Consider the following 6,000-nt stretch of genomic DNA (forward strand, 5'->3'; position numbering starts at 1 on the left):
TGTATTGCATCAAATGACCAGTTTGGCTTTTAAAAATGTATATTTTCATTACTAAAAGCTTGAGTTTTTGTTTTCTTTAGTATGGGTATATCAACCATTTGACCAGTAACTTAAAGTTAACATATGAGCATTTCCTCATGTTACTAAAATTTTTTAATTGATTTTAGAGCAAGAGAAGAAGGGAGGGAGAGAGGAGAGGGAGAGGAGAGGGAAACACTGATTTGCTTGCTGCACTCCCTTATCCATTCACTGCGACCAGGGATGGAACCCACAGCCTTGCGGTGTGGCAATGCTGCTCTAACCGGCTGAGCTACCCAGCCAGGGTCTAAATATATTTTAAGTTATTTGTTTTTGTGGTATGAGCTATCCTAAAACTTGGTATTAACATAACAAACACATTAATCTCAGAGGTTCTGTGAATGAAGAATCTCGGTACAGCTTAGCCGAGTGCCTGTCATTTGAGGCTGTGACAGGAGGTTGTGCAGAGACCCCCTGGGCTCCTCCCTTCACAGGCGCTTCCGAGAGGCTGCTCACAGCACAGCAGTCGGTGTCGACCAGGTGAGAGGAGGGGTGCAAGACAAAGGCACGATCTCTTTAAAACCTAGCCTCGGAAGTGGCCCCCCACCACTTTTGCTGTCTTCCGTCTTAGCCCCACACTTAGGAGACAGGATTACACAAGGGATGGGAGCCCCAGGAGGCAGGGACCATGGAGGCCATTTTAGAGGCCATCTATTGTAGTCATTAAAGTTCCATAATATTCCAGGATACAGACATTATGATAAATCTTATTGTCAGACATTTATTTTCCAATTTTTTTTTACTTTCGTGAAAATCTCTATATAGGCATTTGTGTGTTCTGTTGACCACTCCTTTGGGGTAGATGTCTGAGAGTGGGATGTTTGGTCCGGGCTTTTCACTTGCTCCTGCCGAACCAGCCTTCACCCCAACACCTGTGCTTGGGGGTGGCCATTGCAGCCCCTCCCCTTTAAGACAGTCCTTTCTAAGAATGAGTTTGTAAAATCAATTGTTCCATAATTAGGCAGTTTTTTTTTTAATTAGCTTATGTTATGAAACCTGCAAGGGAGGTAATGTGATAGAGTGGCAGGGTCCCTGAAACCAGCATTGAATGGTGTGGGTTCCACAGCGGGTCCCCCCACAGTGTCATCGCAGCCACACGTTCCCCAGGCCTGACATTTAACCTGCTGAAGTGCACGGGTGTACATCCATGTCTGTTGTAAAGTGAGGGAACATAATTCCTTCTGTTGTGTAAACTAACTGTGAGACAGCAGGGAAGGAGGCAAGGGGAGAATGGAGATGAGATACGTGCTCAACAGAAACAGATTATTTACTCTGAAAACGCCGCACCTGGTTCTCACCTGTAACTCATGGTGTGCACGTGCACTCCGTTGCTCGTGGTAAAAACAAGGAATTTCTTTCACATGGTCTGAACAAGTTACTTAAATCAATTAACACGTACTTAGGCCCTTCATTGTGCTAGGTACACAGAAGTGAGTTTACAAAGATGAATAACAATTATTTACTACCCATCTTTTTTTTTTGGAAAGAATTGAAGTGGTATAACCGTGTTTCTGCCTTCCAGTCTGTACGGTGTGGGCACAGACTTGTGCACAAGGCAGAACAGGAAAAGCACAGTGATGAGATAACATGGCAGCCAAGGGAATGATAAAGTGACATTACGTAGTTAGAAGGCCTTTACACAGGAAGTGTACTTGAGATTGACACGTAAGAAATAGGTAAACTTTTAAAGAGAACAGATCGGTGGGAAATTATAAGAAACCACTTTAAAAGAGAAAGCCTTTTATGACGTAGGAGCCTATGGAATAGGTAATTGTCTTAGCACATAGGAGGGTTGACTGGATCATGCTCTTCAGACTGCAGCGAGTTGACAACCGAGTGCTCATTTTTGCGTTGGTTTTGGTTTCATGCTCTGATTCAAGCTCAGGTTCCTAGCTTCAGCTACAGGGTCTAAAGAATAGTCCAGTTGTAACAAACTAAAGACAATATTCTGACATTGTCACCCACTCTCCCCCTGCCCCCATTCTCCATTTAACAACAGTTGCTTAAGGAACTGGCTGCGGAATTTCACAGAGCCTAATTCATGTGTCACGAGTACTATTGTGTCATTTAGCTAGGATGCGACATGACTAAGAAATGAGTATAGAATATAACGTTTAAACGTTCCATAATATTGGTGGTGATTTAGATCAGGTTTTCTTCAACTAGTTGTTTTGGTTTTTTTCCTAACTAGTTGGTCAAAAGCTGCTCTTCGTTTTCCTGCAAAAATTTATATTTCAGTGCTGGAGGAATTGCTGCAGAGTGAAGTTCAATACTCATTGTCATAAACAGGAGAGGTCAGGTGAAGCCAGACATGGGCCCAGAGTAAAGCCCAGAAGGGCTGAGGGAAATGCCTGCTTGTTTCTCTTCTCTACCTGGGTGTCTGGTAAATGAAAAGAAGCATTGACACCTGGCGTAGATCCATCACCTGAGTCTAAGTGACTGTCAGAATTCTTAGATTAGAATCCTTTCCTTAGTTATAATCTTAAAATATTATAACTAAAGCACTTAAAATAACTAATGAGTTGGCGTTGGTAGGGGACAGCCCACGAGGACAGGAAGTGACACTGAAGGTCTTCCACGTCCTGAGGCAGTTCCAGACGTGTTACCGTAAAGCTCAGTCCACGTTCATGATGCACGTCTGAGGCAGATTCCCGGTTTACAGATGGATTTATTCCACACAGTGCTGTTCAGGCTCATTAGACTCTCTAGCATTGTCCCTTCATTTAGTGTTATTTTCTCTGCCTCTTTACTGAGAAAATCTGGGCCCATGTGTGACCTCATGAATTCATCCTGAGGCTGCCCCATTGGCGGGCGGCTGCGCACCCCTGTGCGCCTTGGCGGGGGACAGCTGCCTGCCCAGGTTCCAAACACTGTGCAGCAGTGCGTTCTAGGTGACCTTCAGCCAAAATCATATTGGGTTGCCCAAAAACTTTGTTTATTTTCTTGTCATATGATGGCTTTAGTAGCACTGTCTTTAAAACTCCATTTGAAACAATTTTGTTAGACCGTATTGTGACAGCTGTCATACCAGTGTGCATTTTTAAAAATCTTATCCAAATTGGTGAATTTTTATGCAGCCATTTTAATATTGAAGATGGAAAGAAATATGCAATGTTTTCAGCATATCATGCTTTATCATTTCAAGAAAGGCAAAAACACAACAGAAAAGCAAAAAGACAAGTGTATGGAGAAGGTGCTATGACTGATCAAATGTGTCAGAAGTGGTTTGTGAAGTTGCTTGGTACCGTTGGCATTTTGGACAACTAATTCTTCGCTGTGGGGCTGTCCTATACACTGGAAGATGTTTAGCAGCACCCTGGCCTCTACCCACTAGAAGCCAATAGTGGGAGATAGTTGACATACTCAAAATATCAAATCAATTTACTGATGAAAATTAAAAATGTCTTTTATTTTACAGAAAATTAAACAGACTTTTTGGCCAACCCAATATTTCTGTTATTTTCTAGCTTTTACTTTTGGTGACAGTATTAAATTTAAATTGAGTTTATTTCTGTTTGCCTGGTGTCAAACAGATTAATGGGTGTCATTTGACCCTGTTTTAAATTTTTAGTCTAAATCATGGATTCTCAGTATTACCGATTCAGAAACCTCTGCTTAATGTCCAATTTTCATGAACCCTCCTCCCAGAAGAAGGAAAATACACTTATTATCCATTTTTAGAGAACAAATAATGACAAACATGCTATTAAAACTGTTAATTTTTTAATGAAGTCAGTTATATTTTTTAATGAATTAGCATTTTTTATTAAATGCATCTACATTGAAGTTTGAAACACACAAGACATTTTTTAAAAGACTACAACATGGTGTTTACGATACATAGATTCACAGTAATTCAGGGCTTGGATCCATTTGAAGCCATAACTTGAGATATAAAACACTAGAAACCTATTTAGAGGCTTAGAACATGATATAAAATAGGACAGCAGTAATAACTATTTCTGTTTACCTGGTATTTAAGACAGGCTTTCAGAGATTTAGCAGCCTGTTTATTTTCAGAGCAGATTTAGACTTTTCTTTCTTTTTTGCTAGAGCTTTGTGTGTGTTTAGGCCAAATTCATCTTCAAGGTATGGCTGTGTGTGCGTGAGAGAGAGACCTTTCCTGGCTCACTGACCAGAGCTCCAAAATGAGCTACACAGAACGGACTGCAGTTCCAAGGCCCCAGCAGAGACCCCGTGGTTGCCGAACCCATTTCTGGGAAGTGCCAGGTGGCCTGAAACTTTGTATGCTTCACGCTTTGAAGCTTCAAAGTAACACTGAGGGAAACGTCATAAAAGGGGCTTTCTTTTCTTTACGTGACTGTGCCGTGTGTGTTGGGATTTGGGGACAAAAGGAGAGGGAGAGGTGGCAGAAAGGGCACCCTTATATTTTATTATTTTTGGCTGCAGTGTCACGTGGAAATGGCCACGTCACCCATTAGGGCAGGTTAAGGACCCTTTCTGGGCATCTGCACTGCTTACAGCCTGAATAAGTTGTCATCTCATTTTCAGTCTGTCTCCCTTTGATTTTGTTTTGTTAAATAAGTTTTGAAAGCCCCGTATTAACGTTTGGTCCTGGACACATTACTATGTTTTGTAAAGACTCAGTAAAGACTGGCTGGATGGTTAAGGAATGTTCTCCCCAGTAGTTCTCTGTATATCTTATGATCATAAACTGATGTATAAAATAACATAATTTTCAGTATTTCTGAATATTCTATTTTTAAACATTATATTCTGTATTCAGCCAGTTAAAATGACAAGTGAGATAAAATACTTTTCTTGGTTAAAACCCAGCATTTAATGTTTTATGCCTTCGACTGATACCCATAATAGTTTCCAAACCTGACAGATGAATAATGCAATCTAAGAACTCAGTCCAGCTATTTGTGCTGTCCTAAGAAGGTCAATCATATAATCTTCTAAACTGTTGACTACTGTGCAACTTTATTTCCTAATTATGAATCAACGCTGCTATCTTCTTATTAGGGGAGAGTGAAATTATACAAAGCTTATTCTTCAGTGGTGGTCAGGATGGAACTGTAATTGCCTTTCACATGTCACGTATTTGAATAGCTGCTACTGTGAACAGTAAGTAGTAGCACAAACTTTCTGGCTTTGGCTCTGACTCTTTAAGGATCACTCTTCCTCACATCCCAGGAGGCTTCTGTGGGATAGAAACCACAGAACTGAAGTCTGATTCACAAAAACCTGGGGCAGCTGGCCAATCCCCTTCTATCAGGGCAGCTGCACCTTCTTTGGGTATGCGGTGAGCAATTCCGTTAGACAGCTTCCAGATCAGTTGAGTACCTATGACATGAACATATCGGTGTCATTTTACCCAAGATGGGGCCTGAAGGCCAGAGGTGACAGCTAGTCCTGGGACAGTGGTGTTTTGGGGAACCTCAGAAGCTCTGGGCTGTAATGTCCCTTCTGGTGGAGACCAGCTTAGGGACTGGGACAGAGAGCAGAGAGCGGCAAGAGACCCTGGGAAGAAGCTACATTGGTCTTTATTGGTGAAAATTAACTGTACAGCTAGGAGTGGAGGGAAGTTTTATTCGTTCAAAGGGTGGATTTTTAACACTTAAAAACATAAGCCAGGATTGGATAAAGTATTGCTGAAACACCTGTTATTTCAGGAAGAACCTAGGATTAGGAGTTGGGAGCTCCTACATGCCATGTGATCTCTCTGGGTCAGTTGCCTCTGCAAGTGGAAATAGCCAGGCCTGTCTGCCTGTCTCATCTCTTTGTTGCAAGGAAGGCAATGGTAGACGTAATGTAAATTAGTAAACTAAAAGTGGTGAACAACTACAGAACAGCAGTCTTCTATTTTTGATAGAAGCACTATGACTACACTCATTAATGGTATATTTTACTATCTCGATACTTTCAAGTTCTATAGACAATCTAGAGATGTGCTCA

The sequence above is a fragment of the Artibeus jamaicensis genome, unplaced genomic scaffold (genome assembly GCF_021234435.1).
Source record: "Artibeus jamaicensis isolate MK-2021 breed Jamaican fruit bat unplaced genomic scaffold, CSHL_Jam_final contig_391, whole genome shotgun sequence".
Lineage (NCBI taxonomy): Eukaryota > Metazoa > Chordata > Mammalia > Chiroptera > Phyllostomidae > Artibeus > Artibeus jamaicensis.